This window comes from Struthio camelus, chromosome 12 (assembly GCF_040807025.1).
Source record: "Struthio camelus isolate bStrCam1 chromosome 12, bStrCam1.hap1, whole genome shotgun sequence".
Classification (NCBI taxonomy): domain Eukaryota; kingdom Metazoa; phylum Chordata; class Aves; order Struthioniformes; family Struthionidae; genus Struthio; species Struthio camelus.
The window spans coordinates 2,723,354-2,739,496 of NC_090953.1; the positions used below are offsets into that span (position 1 = coordinate 2,723,354).

General features: G+C 53.5%; 1 long non-coding RNA gene across 2 annotated transcripts; it reads left to right on the forward strand.

Moving 5' to 3' along the window:
• The first annotated feature begins 3,062 nt into the window (after positions 1-3,062).
• Positions 3,063-15,118, forward strand: LOC138068915 (uncharacterized). Of its 2 annotated transcripts, XR_011143773.1 has the most exons (4): positions 3,063-4,146; positions 4,380-4,622; positions 8,191-8,487; positions 9,469-15,118. It is a non-coding gene; the product is annotated as an uncharacterized lncRNA (long non-coding RNA). The 2 variants fall into 2 exon arrangements; XR_011143772.1 differs by having other exon boundaries at positions 3,063-4,622.
• The last annotated feature ends 1,025 nt before the right edge of the window (positions 15,119-16,143 follow it).

A 16,143-nucleotide genomic window follows, 5' to 3' on the forward strand; every position in this document is an offset into this window, starting at 1 on the left:
AAAGCCTAGCAACTCACCCAAAAGCATGGTGCTTTTTCCGGCCCCAAATTTCCAGCACTTGTAAAAGCTGACGTGCAAAGTTCAGGTGGTTTTAACCCACATGCATGTATGCTGTGATGGAAAAATACCTGGGCACTGGCTGTGCAGCAGCCTCAGCGAGGTGGTGTCATCTTGCTCATTCCTTCCAGTCTGGGCAAGGTGTAAATCTTCAGGTGCAACCCAGTTCCTAAGGGCTCGTGTTGGAAAGCATCTAACTATGCTTAGAAGCCCTCAGTCAGGGCCAGGAGTCAGCGTCAGAGCATCTCTGGTGATGCCAGCAAAGCCGCTGTTTACTTGGCTGTGTGACACATTTAAAAGGAATATTATTGTTTTGTCAGTCAAATACCGGGGCTCCATTGAGGAATATTTTCCGTCTGAAGGGGAAAAAAGTCTCTGTGAGTTCCAGCCAGTCTGCTCAGACGGAGGGGAGCGATCCAAGGTGCCGGGTTTCCGCATGCACAGACTTCCCTCCTGAGCATCCTGGAAGTGACATTAATAATCCCAGGTGCTGAAACGACTGTTTGCCACATGTGTGCCAGGCGAATGAGGATAACATGGGCAGGGCAAGGAGAGGATGCAAAAACAGCTCTTCTGTTGTATTCACCCTTTCCTGTACGGGTGTCTCTCTTCTTTTTTTTTTTTAAATTCTGACAGAGCAGTAAAAGTGCCCATCTTTTTCATGCATTCCCAGCATTGCACAGACAGGGTCTATATAGCTTACTGGAATAGGCTTGCCCAAAAGTTTTTCATTAACATTTTACCATGAAAAAATATACACACCAGCCACATAAGCATGTGGTTTCAATCCATTAAAACACTGATTCATAAAGTGTTTAGCAAACATTCTCTTCTGCATCTGCAAACAATAGCTACTTCCAGACTTTCACTGGCCGGGGATCACTGCTGCTAAACGCGTTAACCTCGCCCAAGTGGGAGAAGGTGAAGTTCCTTTAGCAGTGACAGCTGCCCCATCCAACAGCTCTGCCTTTCGCCTGCTTCTTAGCCAGCAGCGCCCGTCACCCCCCGGCAAGTCGGCTGGGCTGAGCGTTAATCCGCTGTCCCGATGGCCTCGTAAAAGGGGAAAGTCACGATTTTCTCTGTGACGTCATTTGGCAACCCCAAAGGCGGCTCGTCCCGGGCCTGGAACGGCTGAGGGCTGTTCCAGCTGGCGCCAACGGCCCTGGGGCGCCGAGAGCTCTTAAAAGAAGGGCCTCGCTCCAGCCGAGCCGACTTAAAAGACGAAGTGGAATAAAATAATAAGCGGGGCGGGGGGGGAGGGGGACCCAAAACAGAAGCACCTAGTGAGAGGGGGGCGAGAAAGGCAAAAGCTGGACCGTCCCAGACTTGTGCGCGAGCGATGGACCGGGAGCGCTCCTATTCCCGAGCCGCGCTCCCGGAGTCGGTGACATGTAGAAGTGCTGTAACGTGACTGTAAGATGTAACACTCCCGTTAAAGACCAAGACACCACCTCTGGCAAAGGAAGACCTCGAGCTCCCCGTTTTGGAGGGCTGGAGATAATCCAGGGACAAAGTCTCTCATTAGTTACTTCTCCGTTCTCACAGGCAGCTCCAGGCCTTCACCTGTGGCCACCGCTGCAGAGGGGACACCGGGCTGGAGGGCTCCTCGGTCCGAACCTGCAGGTCCATCCTGGCCGACGTTCCCTTCTCTCTTGGCTGTGTGACACCCCGCTGTCCATGCCGACTCCTGGGCCTGGCTGGGCTGCCGAGGGCCACCGGGGGTCTGGCCCAGGGGGACTCCCGGCTGGTGGCGTCATCGCTGCCCGTTCGGGGTGACAGAGCACGGTGACAGTCCCTGAGCCGGGCTAGGTTTTATCCTTGGCGCTGGAGGTGACTCACCAGCAGGGCTTCAGGACCGGACGCAACACCAGCCCCTAACTGAACCGACCCAGAAAGCTGTTAAAAAACCCTGAGATTAACGACCCCGCAAATCGCCTGAAAAAACAACAACAACCTCTTGTTCAAGCCTGGCTTTCTAGGGGAACGAGGCTGCCGAGGTCCCGTTCCTGATGGCGCCGGACCCCTGAGCCCGGTGCCGAGCAGCTCAGCCGGGAAGGCTCGAGGACAGAGACGGCCCTGCGGAGGCAGCGAAAGGAGCTGGGCCTGGCGGAGGGAAACCCGCTGGGAAGAGGTCCCGTATCAGACACCCGAGAGCCTGCGGAGGCGCGCACCGGCGGCTCGGCTGCTCCCGGCTTGCGTTGGTTCGTCGCAGCCTCTGCCACGAAAACGCGGGGGTAGAAAGGTGCAGAGCGCGCGGGGAGACGGAGGGGGGAAGCTACCGCGCCGGCCGCCCGGTCCCGCGGCGCCCACCCCGGCCCCTCGGAGCACGTCCGCCCAACGGCTTGTGCTCGCTCCTCCGAGGAGGCAGAATTAGTCACAGGTGGTTCTTTTCAAAAATACATATGGGCTGAGTCTGGGAACATATGGTCTGATGGCATATTAATAACCGAAACGCGAGGTTCCCTGTTAGTCACACAGCAGCGAAGCAGATTGCGGGAAAGACACCTTTAATAAAGAACACCGAAGGCACCCGAGCCCATGAATCACCCCTAACCAGGTCACCCTGCTCCCTCAGCCTTGCCTAATAAAATTAGCCATTTATGGGCATGCCCAAATAGGTTTTTTCCTCCTGTTTCGACGCCAGGCATGAAGCCTGGCGGGGCGTTCTCCCCCGTTACTCCAGGACGAAAGCGCGTTTCCGCGGCAGGCAGCTAGCGAAGGCTGTTTCACGTCCCGAGAAGCAGGTTTGGTGGCTCCCTTCCGCTCCAGCTGTCCCTAGCGCTGTCCCCGTGCACGTGGAGGGCCTAGGGCAGCCCTTAGCCAGCCCAGACAGCGCCGGGCAGGTTACGCGTCCCAGCGCAAACCGCCGCGCGGGCTCAGCCCTTCTGACCGCGCTCAGACCCGTCTGCCCCGGCGTTAACAGCACAGTAGGAGCGGCCGGCCCTAAGCGGTACATTTGAGGGTTATAAACGAGACACGTGCTTTTTCGGGACCTGAATCTGAGCCACAGCGGAGTTACAACGCTGACTTTGGTGATGACCAATCGCTGCAAAAAATCTGAGCGTGGATCTACGTCCTGCGGCGGCAGAGCTGGGACTGCACCACGCCAGTGCTGAGCGGCCTCCAGATTTCTGCTAGCAAATCACACTAACCTTAGAGCCCGGCTTACAGAGCAGCCCCCACGTGCGAAGCGGCAATGCCTTTCCTTGGGGACGGCCAGCGAGCAGCACATCCCCGAGACGCGGGTCGAAAGGACCACGCGCAGACAGGGGATAGCTGTGGACCAGGCTAAGGGACCTGGGCAGACTTTCTCATCTTGCCCGGTATTGTGCCAGTCTTATCAGTCCTGCCTTTTATTAGATTAACCAACCTCCTTCCCCCTTTCTTAGTCGCCTCTTCCTTTTCTTTCTTCCCCCTTTCTACCCAGCTGTATTTCTTCTGGGGGAAGGCAAGATGACTTTGTAGATATTTTTCCTTGACTTTCTCTGTTCTGAATTGCAGATTATAAATGGAAGTAGACCGCAGAGCAGCCCAGCTCCCACGGTGACACAAGTGACTAAGCGGGGAAGGAAGGACTGGAAAGGCAGCCCAGGACGCGGGACCGAAGTCTGCCCTTGGCCACTCCACTGCAAATCACTGTTTATTAGAGGAGCTGCAAGGGGGATCTGTGACTCAGACCCGCTCCGCTGAGCCTCCCCGACTCACCCTGGCGAAAGAGCAGCCTGGAGTCCTGACCTACAGGACCGTGAGAAAACACAACGGTTCCTTCAGCGGGTCACAACCCTGCGCTCTTCTCGCCCGCCGGCCCTGGCGAGCAAGGGTGGATTTTCTAACTCACTGGTGATCGTGCTCTTATCTCCTTGAGCCCTGGGAAAAGATCAAACATGCTGCAGCTGGGAGTGGTGCTGCGAAGTCCAAACAAAGCAGCGGCTGGAATGAAGATGCAGCAGCCAGCTCAGCCTCTGCGCCTAGTAAACCGGATCTGGCCTCTCGTTCGGCGGGATAAACACTCAGCAAATCCCAGGCGGCCCCAGGAAACCCTCAGTGCCAGCTCCCCTGCAGAAGGAGCGGGTCCCTCTGCAAGCGCAGGTAACACGTCTACCCGAGGCTGCAGCGCGCTGGGACGGGACGCAGGTCACGCCGGGGCTGTCCTGGGCCTGCCTGCAGCGCCCACGCTCGCGCTGCGGCGTTCATCACCCGGAGACACTGCGTGCGATACGTGCCAAGGATCACACTGGTGCAGTAAAATCGCTGTATTTCTGGTGTTAGAAGTGCCCTACAGTTGCATTTGCCAATCTATATTCTGCATTTATCTGCTCTAGAGTGGCGAAAGAGGATGCTGACTGCAGAGGAAGCAGGAAACAGCACAGTCTTTATTTTGCCCGGTGCTAACAGCAGCGGCCTGTTTCGGGTTGCAGCGTACAGCAGGAAGAAAGCGTAACAGCAGCAAGCCAACGCTCGCCGTGAAGAGCCCCAGCGACGTTCAGCTCACCCTGCACCAGCGAGGAAAGGGAACGCTCCCAGGGCCACAGCTCCGGAAACCGCAGCAGAAGCGAGCGAGGCAGGTAACCCCGAGCCTGTTTTCTTCTGTGGCCGGCAGCGGGCAGCCGAGCTTTGAGCGAGTCAGGTAGCCTTAGCGCTGGACCGACGTCCAGCCTCCTCCTCTCCTGCTCAGGACGCAGTCACCCACTTCAGAATAACGCGCCTACATGGCTAACTGGGTTTTCCTAAAATTGTGCACGGCTGGAAATCACAGCAGCTTGCAATACGCCTCAAAAGAAATAAAATCCCCAGACTCCTCCAGCGTCAGATACCAGGGTGTTTCTCCTCAGGTGACTCCTGCGCTGTCGGGAGACCGGCGGCTGCTCCGGGCTCCCGGGCACAAACACGGGGCCATCGTGCTCGGTTGATTCACGTCAAGGGGAGCTCAGCGTGCTCAGGGTGAAAATCCAGCTGGATAAAAGAAATGTCTAATCTCTTGCAACGCACAGTAAAGCAAAGGTGCACGGAAGATTGACTTTTATCGCGAATTTGCCGCAGCTGAAGGTTGTTCCTTCTCTGCTGGCCCTTAAATTTGCCTGCGTTTTGTCTGCGTGAAAGCACTAAGGAAAGCTGAGGCAAACGAGCGAAGGTGTGAAATCAGTATACAGAAACTCCACGGCTGTACGCCCCAAGGCTGAGGCTGTAGTTTGCTGCTCTTCTTATACTAAATGAGCTGAGACCCCTCTATTTTCATCTGCGAGAGCCTCCAAATGGACCTTTCACCTTCCACCTTTGCTCATCCATCTTTGCTTTCGGTTAATGACGCGACAAATCCGGCCTTAGGTCCTATGGGTAGATCAAGTCACTGCTGGCGTGACGCGGAGCACAGAGCTGCCATAAACGCGAGCTGGTGCTTTGAAGTAAAGTGTTTTTTTTCCCGAGGGCGATCAGGAGGAGGCTCCGTGCCGGATCACGTACCCTTCCGGTGCCCCACGCTGGCAGGACCGTGGCTGCCTGCTGCCCGGGGGCGTCCTGAGGGGCGTCACCGCGTGCCCAGCTCGGAGCCGACCAAGCGGCACCCAGGGACGTGAGAGGAAACTCTCCCCGAGACTCGGGAGGATTTGGCAGAAAGTTTTAATTTGACATCACTCTCTTCCAGCTCTAGACGCTACGCGTGCGTTCCCACACGTGCTCTGAGCCAGGTCCTTAGCTGGAATAAAGCAGTACGGCTTCAATGACTTTTAGAGGACAGTTATATTCCTTAAGGCTCTGGCCTCTTGCCCTCTAAGTCATTTATTTCACTTTTACAAGCAGCCGCGGTGTGCGGGTAACCCGCTGTGCTAGCTGCAGGGGAAGGCGAGCAGGAAGGCGACGGTTAGGAAGGGGTCAGCAGAACGGGTCCACCACAACTTCTGCTCCCCAAGCAGCCTCCGAACCAGCCGACGGGAAACCACAAACTTTACAAACCCGCTGAAGTGACCCAACGAGGAACTAGCACCCAGATGCTTTCAGGTCACCCCGTCGCTCCCCGGCCTCCGCGTAGCCCGACGGCGCTGGCAAGGCCCGGACCCCGCTGCGCCCCGCGGCGCGACGGCGGCCGCCTGCCTCCAGCCCGGGGGAGGCCCGGGCAGCCGAGGGCTCCGGCGCTGGCGGCGCGCTCGGAGTACGGGCTCTCTCTTGTGGCTGCCTGCGCGCAGCACACGGCCCGTCGCCCGGACCCGCCGCCTTCCCCGCCGCGCCGGCCTGCCCGGGCCTCTGGCCGGAGGAGCGCGACGGGGAGGGCGACGAGCTGGACCGCGGGCGGTGGTCTCCCGTGCGTTCATGGTCTCGGGGTCTGCCGTGTTCTGCCGGGCTGTGGACCTTGATCACAAGCAGGGGATCATGGCACTGAGGAGACTTAGGAGCGCCCCCGGGAAGGCAACGCTCCCCTGCTGCCTCTTGGCACCGGGCGCCGCAGGGGGAAGGATGGCATCTGATCGCCAGGCAGACCTGCTATCTCCAGGTGTCTGCGTCGATCTCTAATTTTCACAGCCCAGGAAATAAAAAAGGCTTAATAACGCAGCGTGCGCGGCTGACGGGTGCAACAACCTCCTGTCTGCAGCTGCCTGTACCGTTTTGCAGACAGAGCTACGGAAAACCGTGCAGAGCAGCTTTCGTTAGCTCAGCCTCTGCCACCTGCAGACACTTGCCTCCTGGCACATCTCCAGCAGCAAGCAAACGCCTTTCATTAAGTACTTTTGGTCGGGTCACTCTCCGCACGCGTGGTGGGGAAATCACCCCGCGCGAGCTGACAACGAGCAGCGCCCGAGAGGTCTCTGACCTAACCTACACCTCTCGAGTCTGAGAAAAGGCTGGTTAAAGCTGCAAGCTGTGGTCGTGACCCAGAGAAGAGCCAGTGGCTGTACCCTGCAAGTGCTCAGACAGCACATTAATAACCCTGAGTGACAGTGCTCGCAGGAACGGATACACAAAGCTAATAGATATGTTTAGACGTGGGAAGGTGTCCATATGTTTTGGTGATTGCATCGCTCTCCCTTATTGCACCACATATGCTGTGCTTTTTGCACCTAATAGATTTCTAAATTGGCTCTTTCTATCCGAGTGGTCCCCTTAAGTGTTTCCATAACACATCTTTTATGACTAATAAGGCTTTCATTTACTTAACCTGCACTGTAATCGGTGTGGGACACATTTCCATACAAGCTCCAGCCGTGCTCTGCTCAGTCCCCCTCCGATGCCCCACGCCTGGGTTGCCCCGACCCTGCCAGGGCGCCTGGGCTCCCGGGGACAGCTCTGTCCCCAGGCAAGGGCCACTGCCGCTGAGCAGCACAACAGCCCGGGGTTTCCCTGGGGGCTCCCCCCCAGCAACACGTTCAAGGCTCTTTTCCACTTCCCCCTTTCAAAGGGGAGCAGAGGTTACTCCTTCCTTTTAAGACAAGACCCGAGGAAGAAGCAAGTAGATTAGCTGCTCTTCGGGTTGTTCTCCAGGCCTAGAAACATGCCCCTGTTAGAGGGGAGGACAGCCTGGAGGGACCCCTCTCCAGCGGGGTTTTTAGTATGCTGAGCCGAGGGGATAAAAGAGGCTGTTGGGAAATGAAAACCAGCAAACCAGGAGTGGCAGCACCTTTCAGGGCTGGGACCTGCTGACCCCGGAGCCGAAGACTGGAGCTGAGCTAATTAAATAGAAAATAAACAGGCCTGAAGTTCCACTTGCCGGGACGGGCCGGTTGCATTCACGGAGAAAGCTGGGCTCGCTCCGTGTCGCGCACCCAGGAACGGCACCAGGCAAGAGGAGAGCCCGGGGGGTGTCCCCGCGGCGGGGCGCCCACGTCGTGGTCACAGCAGGGCTGGCTCAGACCCCGAGGTTCATTCTCGGATTCCCCGTGAGCGCTCTGCGTGGCTAAGGGCTGCCTTCTCGCGTTGTTTTACGGCGTTTATACGCTCTCGGCATATGCTCGTTTATTCGGTGTGGGTGTAAAGTACCCTTGTTGCCGAGTTATGTAAAGCAAGTATGTAAGTAAACGTGAGCTGCGAAGTCTAGCGCAGCTCAAGCGCGGCCGGTCAGATCTGCGCCATCAATACTTCACTGTTTACAATCCTCCGTAGGCCTAAAGGACACGCAGTGGCACTTTTTCTGCTTTTAATTATCAGGAAGCAACTGGAACAGCATCGTCTCTGACACCAGCGAGGGTTGCGGAGACTCGCGCTGCTCTCAGACACCCATCACTGGGTCGCTCACCCTGACCAGTCCCACGGCACCGATTTCTTGGGACAGGTACCGCAGCGCTGATTTCTTGGGCTCTGCCACGCGGCCCATCTGGCATCGAGGCTGCAGGGCAGCAGCTTGTTCTGGTTGCAGAGCACCCAGCGCAGCGACGGCGAGCCCCGTGTCACTGCCAACAGGAGAGGAGCGATCGAGTAAAGCAGGCAGCCACAAGCACCATCCAGGTTGGTTTCTTTGGTCTTGGACACGAGTGACCAGATCTGCACCAATATGCGGGTCTCCCCCCTGCCATGCGCACCGGCAGCAATACTCCACTGTCTCCAAGGGAAATACCTTTTGTGCTATGCCCTAGGACTGCGTTTGCTTTTCCTCAGCCACAGGTAGGCTCAGAGCCACCCTGGAGCTCACGCATCCACGTGTGGTCTTTCTGCCCCTCTATTACCCTCAACAGGTCCTTGCAAAAACTCCTATACATCCCTAAGTATCACAGTCCCAGCACTAGCGATCCCCCCTGTTACGCACTGTTCAAATGCCCTGCGAGATCCTGAGAGCCCCAGCGCTCTCTCCTGGCGGTGTTGCGAGGGTTAACAGCAAAGTTCATGCCCCAGCAAGGCAGAAGGTGCCAGGAGCAAAACAAGCGATGTTCTGAGATTGTTTTGTTTGATCAATGCTATTAAACTGATAGATTGTTTGGGGAAGCTTTTTATCTCAGCCCTCACATCTGTTCTTAATTTAGATGTAGTGGTACAAGGCTGATTGTGAATAGCAGGTGCTGTGTGTATCTGGTGAACATTAGGGAACATTCACTTGGAGGCTCTGGAGCTGCCAAAAAGTGTGCTGATTGGACAGATGTTAGTTCATTACTGTCAACTCGTCATCTTGGATGTTTTAAGGGAACATTTGTTTGTTAAGGAAACACAGCTGTTACCAAGAAATTTGTTTTTCCTTTTTTTTTTTTTTGGCTGAAGGGCAGAGAAAAAGCCCAAGCTACCAGGGCACCTGCACACCCTCTTTCTGGGCAGGACCCAGTCCTGGGTTAGTCCTGGGGTGGGAGCAGTCAGGAACGGCCCCTCTGCTCTTCCCCACAGTCCAGCAGATGAGGAAGGGACACACCTTGCCTGGTCACCTAACCCCTTGCCCCAGGGCTCAACTTTGCCTAAACTCTTCTTGACATGTTTGTCTAACCTGTTCTTAAAAATTTCCAGTGGTGGTGATTCAGCAACTGCTCCCTCTGTGATCCTGTCCAGCCCAGCTCCCAGCATCGGCTGGGTAGACGAGCGCCTGGTTCAGGAAGCTGGGTTACGTCCGATGCTCCGATGGACATTTCCGATGGAGGGGAAATGGCGTCAGTGCTGCACACGTGGGTTCTCCACGGCCTTCTGGGTGCTACAGCTTTCATCTGACTCAGGTGAAGGGCAAATCTCACAGCAATTATCCTTGAAGTGTAATTTGTTTCAACAAGTTGAATGGACGGTCCCATGCAACAGTAGAGTTAACTGCAGTAGGAATTAGAGTACAAGTTGACCCTCAGCCCCGCCACAAAATTAATCTCTAGAGGAGATACACAGGTGGTATATATCTTGTTTATCCTATTAAATGACTTCCTAGAAAAAAAATGGGTCCTTCGGTTTCCCTTCTATGCCAAGCTAAGTTTCATCTGGAAAGACGTACTGGGAAGGTCAAATCTGTGTATTTGAGGGTAGCCACAGGAAAGAAGGCTCCTGTCTTGTCCTAAAACAGCCGTGACAGTTTGGGTTCTGAGCCCTCATGTCTGGGAACATCCTGTGAAAAACGTGCTCCGAATTTTGAGGGCTTTCAGCAACCTACAGGGTATAGCTATGTTGCACATTTCTCATCTGCTGTCATGATGGGTCCAATGAGCCTCTGGGTCTTCTCCATCTTCCAAAGAGTCAGCAGCATCTGAGGACGCTATAAGACCTCAGCTGATTGAGCCTGAGGTCTGTGAGTCGATTTTTGCTGCTGTAATGTCGCCTTCAGACATGGCATTGACCAAGACAGCCCCATGCATGGCAGAGCAGGCCTGAGTCTGCAGTCCTCAAATCGAGCAAAACTACCACCATCCACAAGTAAGACCTGACAAGTAGGGCCACAGAGTCCTGCTAAAGTGGTCATTTAGGTCAGAGCAGTTTACTGAAGGGGTGAGGAGTGTGACTGCTCTTCAAATGAGGAGACTGATTGTGATTAGGAGGTGGCTCCAGGCATCCAGAAAATCCTCCAGGAAATGAAACAATATGTGGGAAATGGAAACACTACAGAGAACCACAGACCCCCCCTCCCCGCCCCACCCCCGGCACTAACCAGATCATCCTGACTCCTGCATGGCCAATGGAGATCAACAGCAGATGAACAGAGATGGGCGATGCTGAACTCTGCCGTGTGCTGCAGCCAAAGATGCTTCACTTTTCCTACGCCTGAGTTTCCCCGCTGGTGCTTTCGGACAGAGCCGATTCCAGCCCAGGGTGTTGGGAAGATTAATAATCCCCCAACGTCCTGCGATGCTTTGCTGGAAGGCCAAGCTCTCTAGAAGCTGATTGCACAGCTTTCAGAGGAGGACCAGACTGTGGTACAGTGACAGCCTTTGAACCCATACTGTGCAAGAAGGAGTGGGCAATGAATATCTACCGGAGTAGTGAGAGCACTTACTAGCAAAGTCCTGCTTTATTAGGTGTTTAACCCAGAGCAAGTCTCATTTTGCTTTTTGCTTATGCTGTAAATATACCTGCCAAAGCCTGTAGCTAAGTGGGTTGGGAACTGTAACAAGTAGAGCTAATCCAAGTATCCCTTTGTGAGATCTTCCCAAACCAGGACTTCGCAATTGCGTCGGCTTAGGCAGCATCTGATCAATTCTGAATTATCATCTTCCCATCTATTAACACACGCTGAATGATTGCCTCGCACCTATGTTTCTTTATCTGTATGTCTTATGATGCCTTGCACATACTTATTTTCCTTTATTGATTTTTATCCTCAAGCTTTTCTGCTTTGATTGATTCCAAGAGAAATGTGCAAATGAGGAGTCAAACATCTTTATGACTTGAGAACTTATTGAAAGAATTCACTTTTCCTAATAACCTCCCTCACGCTGTCGGGAAAGCATTTAAAAGACAATAAGCTTTGTCAGCTACTCAGAGGAGCAGTCTCTCTCCTTGGACCTATTCCGGCCATGAAGTCAGCCCCAGGGTGGTCATGCAGAGAGATGAAATACTTACCTGACTGCAGCATTTGCAGAATGGTTTATTATTTGGACAGGGTGAAATTAATCCCTTTTCGAGCTGCCAGCTCACAGCCCCTGCCCCTCCAGTGCCCCAGCCAAGCTCACTGCAGCCAAACCTCTGCTTCGCAGCACCAGGAGACCCTGCTGCCCAGCCGGGAGGGCAGCAAGGCTCGGTGGGCAAGAGACAGGGCGCTCAGCCCATGTCACAGCAGCCACTTCATCTTGAATAATTTTGCCCTGCTGCAAAGCCACCCGGGAAAACGAATGCTTCTCCCACCCCGGGCTGGATCCCCGCCTGCACTTGCTCCGCTTAAAACATCGTTGCTTGCTAAAGCTCCGGGTGGCTTTCTCCTGTCATTTCATTTCACTGACTGTGCGCAGGCAAAGAAGGTGGCTCAGTTTAATGCTTGTTTATAACCTATTTCTGGTTGTTTTCCCCTCACGGCCCCCAGCTCAGGTGCTCTTCTCCACAGGTTGCATGACTTTAAGTCCAAAAGAGAAAGCTCATTTCAACGGGGTGTCCTGCAAAGCTGCCAGAAACAGATAGGCTCGTTCCACTGCGTGAAAATAGCTCTGTAGTATTATATAAGGTTGAAAGATGATACTGCATATCAGCAGTGTCTCTGGAATAAGATGCTGAGAGAAGAGAGAAAACATCTGTGGAAGTATTGTCTAGCACATACTAATCCTACAGCATCTACACAGACAGGAATTACTGAGTGCTTTGAGAGGTTTCTAGCTCTGCAAAACTCCCTTTGTCAAGAAAATCATGTTTTTAACGGCTACTGAAACAACCCTTGCTGAAAATATGCACTTAAATATAGACGAGCAGATAAAATTACTAGAGTTTTGAAGAAGGCAGAAATCTATCAATAAAATCTGTTGATTAAATCTCCTCAAAATCAAGACATATATAAACAAACTAACCAGCCTTGTGAACAGTTTCTGTCTTTATCCTGAGCCAAGTCAACACTTCAAATGTAAACCTCGCACAAGTCACGGTACCAGAAATCAGCACCTTGCAGTGCCGGCTCCGTTGTCATACCAATGAGGGGAAGAAAAGGTCAGGAAAAAATCCCATCAGATTCACAGCAACCACAAGGAAAAATACTTGGGGAGTTCACCAAACCCGTTAAGATTTATGCAGCCTTAATTGATATTAGCGTTTGTAAAAACATACTGTTATTATGCCATTGTGTGCTGTTGATTTTTAGGAAGAAGTCCCCAGTGATGCCCTATGTAAAGTGAATAGCAGGCTATGGTCCGTAGTTCCCCCCCTCCTCCTAAAAGCCGGAATTACCAGCATGATGCCCCCTCCTTCCTACAGCCCCCTGAAGGCTGCTGAAATGGCTGGAAAGGTGGCGTTAGTACCTTCATCCCCCAGGATTCTCCTTGCCTTATTAATGTTAAATAAAAGTTGAGTGCTCTTTGCAGTTACAGCTGGAGCCAGAGACTTTCAGAACAAATCTGCTGAAAATGACTTTTATATACTGACTGGCTGAATGGATAATTAAACAAATAACAAAAAGGAAATGCAATTTTGTTTTACCTCCTGGGAACATTATTGTTAGTTTATTCTTTTTATCAAAAGACTTAAGAAAAAAACTATGCAATTTAACAGTATTGCTTTTGTAAACAATTTGAAAATCCAATAACTGTAAAACTTATGACATGTTATTAAAACGTCTTATTTTTTTTCTCCTACAAGTGAAAAAGCAATTCCAATCTCACATGCTATAATTTAATTATACACTTTAGGTTCTAAAGATACCATAATTCTTAGCACTGAATACATTCAGTTTAATGTCCTTCTGGCATGTTTAAAAAGCTCAGACATCACCGAACACATTGGTCCAGTATCACTATCACTTTCCTTGCAGGGTGCCTCGTGCTCCCCAGCTGGCTGAGCAGGGGGCCACCACACTGGGGTCCTCCAGCGTCCCCTCGCCGGCTCTGGGCGGAAGCAGGAGCACTGTGGGGACACCCATGGGCATGTCCCCGTTTGGGACAAATTAAACAAAAAAAACAAATTGACCATCGGCTTGAGAAAGGGCACTGAAGGCGGTTACATGTCCTACTCCCATCTCTGTCCCCATCTCACTGTGTCCCTGCCTTGGAGACACGACTCCGTTCCTCCTTCCAGCCCTAGGGCACAGGGTGACGGTCTGGGGTCTCACACTCTGGGACAAGACAACGTACTGCTGCTTGGATGAGCTTGAAAAACCTCAAAAATTGCTTTGCATGAGACAAATGCTGCCCTAATTCACAACCACGAAATGCACACCGTGGTGCACCTAGCACAACCGCCTACCTTGAAAGCCCATGCCTGGCTCCGGACCTGACACAGGGACTCAGCCTCCCATCTGCGCCAAAGCAGCCGGAGAGGATGTGCCACCCCACGGTCCCTCCGGCTCCTCCGCTGGCTCCGTTAACCCAGCCGCGTCTGCTGCACTCCCACAGGAGGGCTCGCTCCTGTTTGAGAATAACGCGGTTTTGAGCAACTTGCCAAAAATCTCCTGGGAACGGAACGGCAGCTTTGGAAAGCAGACCACTTGCTTTCCTCGCCCCGTTCCCACGGAGCAGTATGCAGTATCACCTGGGCAATGGGATCATTGAGCCCAGCAGGTCTCCCTGCGCGCTGAGCCGCAGCTCTGCAGGCACTGTATACACTGTATATGCTGCAGAAGGCTTTGCCCACCTGCAAAACGCAGCATCTCCGACAGCGCAACTTCGAGGGGAAGACGCGCTGGGAAGCAGAGACGCGCTCACGTAGCAAGGGCTCTTGCTTCATGCCTGGACCACCACTGAAGACCGGGGTGTGTGAAATACTCCTGTGCGCAGCGCCTGCTCTCGGCACCTTGGCCTGGTTGCTCTAACACCAAAATAACAAAGCTGCAAATCTGCCTCCGCATTCGAGCACCCGAGGCCTGACTTGAGGAGCAGGATGGTTAGAGGGCTGCTTTTCCCTCCATCACGTGGGCCTGGCTGATCGGCTACATCTCTGGAGACCGTAACCACACGAACGCAATGACCTGCAGTCCCTGCTCGCGCAGACCCTTCCCCGCCAGCGCTCAGGGCTCGCCGGGAGGAACCGGGGCGGCAGAGCTGAGCCGGCGCCTCGACGCCCCCGTCCCCGCTCGCCCGCCCTCGGCCTGCCCTCAACAAGCACAGACAGAGGGACTCGAACTGGGGCCTTCAGTGGAGGAAGAAGAGGACCTTCAGTGGTGGCAAGGGCCTTGCCAACACAGGAACTAATTTAAACAAAATTTAAATACTAACAAATAAATAAAGGCAAGCTACAGTGAACTAGTAATAAGATACCTTTGGATGTTCATTATGCTGGATTTCCAGGCGGTTAAATTGTTTAATGCGTTTCCCTTTGGCTTGCATATCAATCTCTCAGCCTGTCTGAAAAGAGCGCCTAATATCCTCCCCCGTTATACATTATTGGCGAAATGCCTCAGTGGCACCAGCAGTGACTCTCCCACCAGGTAGGGGCTGTGATTCATTGACAGCAGCAGCGTGTGGATAATTGATGGCAAGTGATTGTCAGCATGCGATGATTATCTCTTTGGGTTGTCTGCAAAACAATTAATGGCAATGAAAATAATTTATTTAATTAATCATCTCCTGTAAACAAATGAATCAGAATAAAATAAATCACGGCATTGTTTCTAAAAATGGTTTTCTTTCAAGGGCTGCCACATGTTAGCGTGATGGAGCTGATGATGTGGAAGAGACCTCGGACAAACAGGCTGAGATATTAAGTGGGTGCCAGCCTTTGCTCCTAACTTTGGAAATTGGGGAAGTTTCTTAGAGAACGGCCTTGCTGCAGCTCCTGAAGAGCCCGGATGCGAGGACGCAGCGGACCAGGCGGCCGAGCCGAGCAGCAAGAGCTCCCCTCCGAGCGCACGAGCTATCACTCCCACTCACAGTCTGCCGTTTGTGCCGCTCGCCTGGGGCAGGAAGGATGTTTAATCGAGAACCGGCGCTATTTTCATTACTCTCTTTTGCGGCAGAGCCCTGGGGCCCCCATGAGGACGTGAGCCCAGGCTGGCGCTCGGCAGTCGGGACCTGCTGGGTTATCTCTGCTCTAACCCACCCCAGAGAGGGACTTCTGACCAAACCAAAGCGCTTTTGTTCCTGCCCGCTTCTGCTCAGCCCCAGCTCCCTCCGACGGGGAAACGTGCCTTAGCCTGGCGCGGATGGGGCCTGCTCTCCCACTCCTTGCTTCACACACATACACACACCCGCTGAGGCACAGCAAACTCAACGGCATGGGCGACCGCTCTGCAAGACCAGGGCAAAACGTGCGACTGGAAAAGCCAGCTCCATTGCAGCCAGAGGGTTCCTGCTCCAATTTCTTTAGGATTCGGATTTTGGATCCGACCCTCATGTTGTTGGATGCTCAGACGAAGAGCTTTTCTCCTGGTGTTTTGTCCCAGGATTTTCCCCTTTAAGCAGGGTCGGTCTGAACCTGAGTTCAAGCTCCGGATTCAGATATGCACCATGCGGCAGATATCAGCCCGGAGCCACCCGCGCCGGAAGCTGATTTCTGTCGTATTGCTGCCCACCCTTTAAGCCCATACAGCTCTAGTGCAGCATCACTTAATTCACGAGCAAACCAGCACACGGGCGGTGCAAG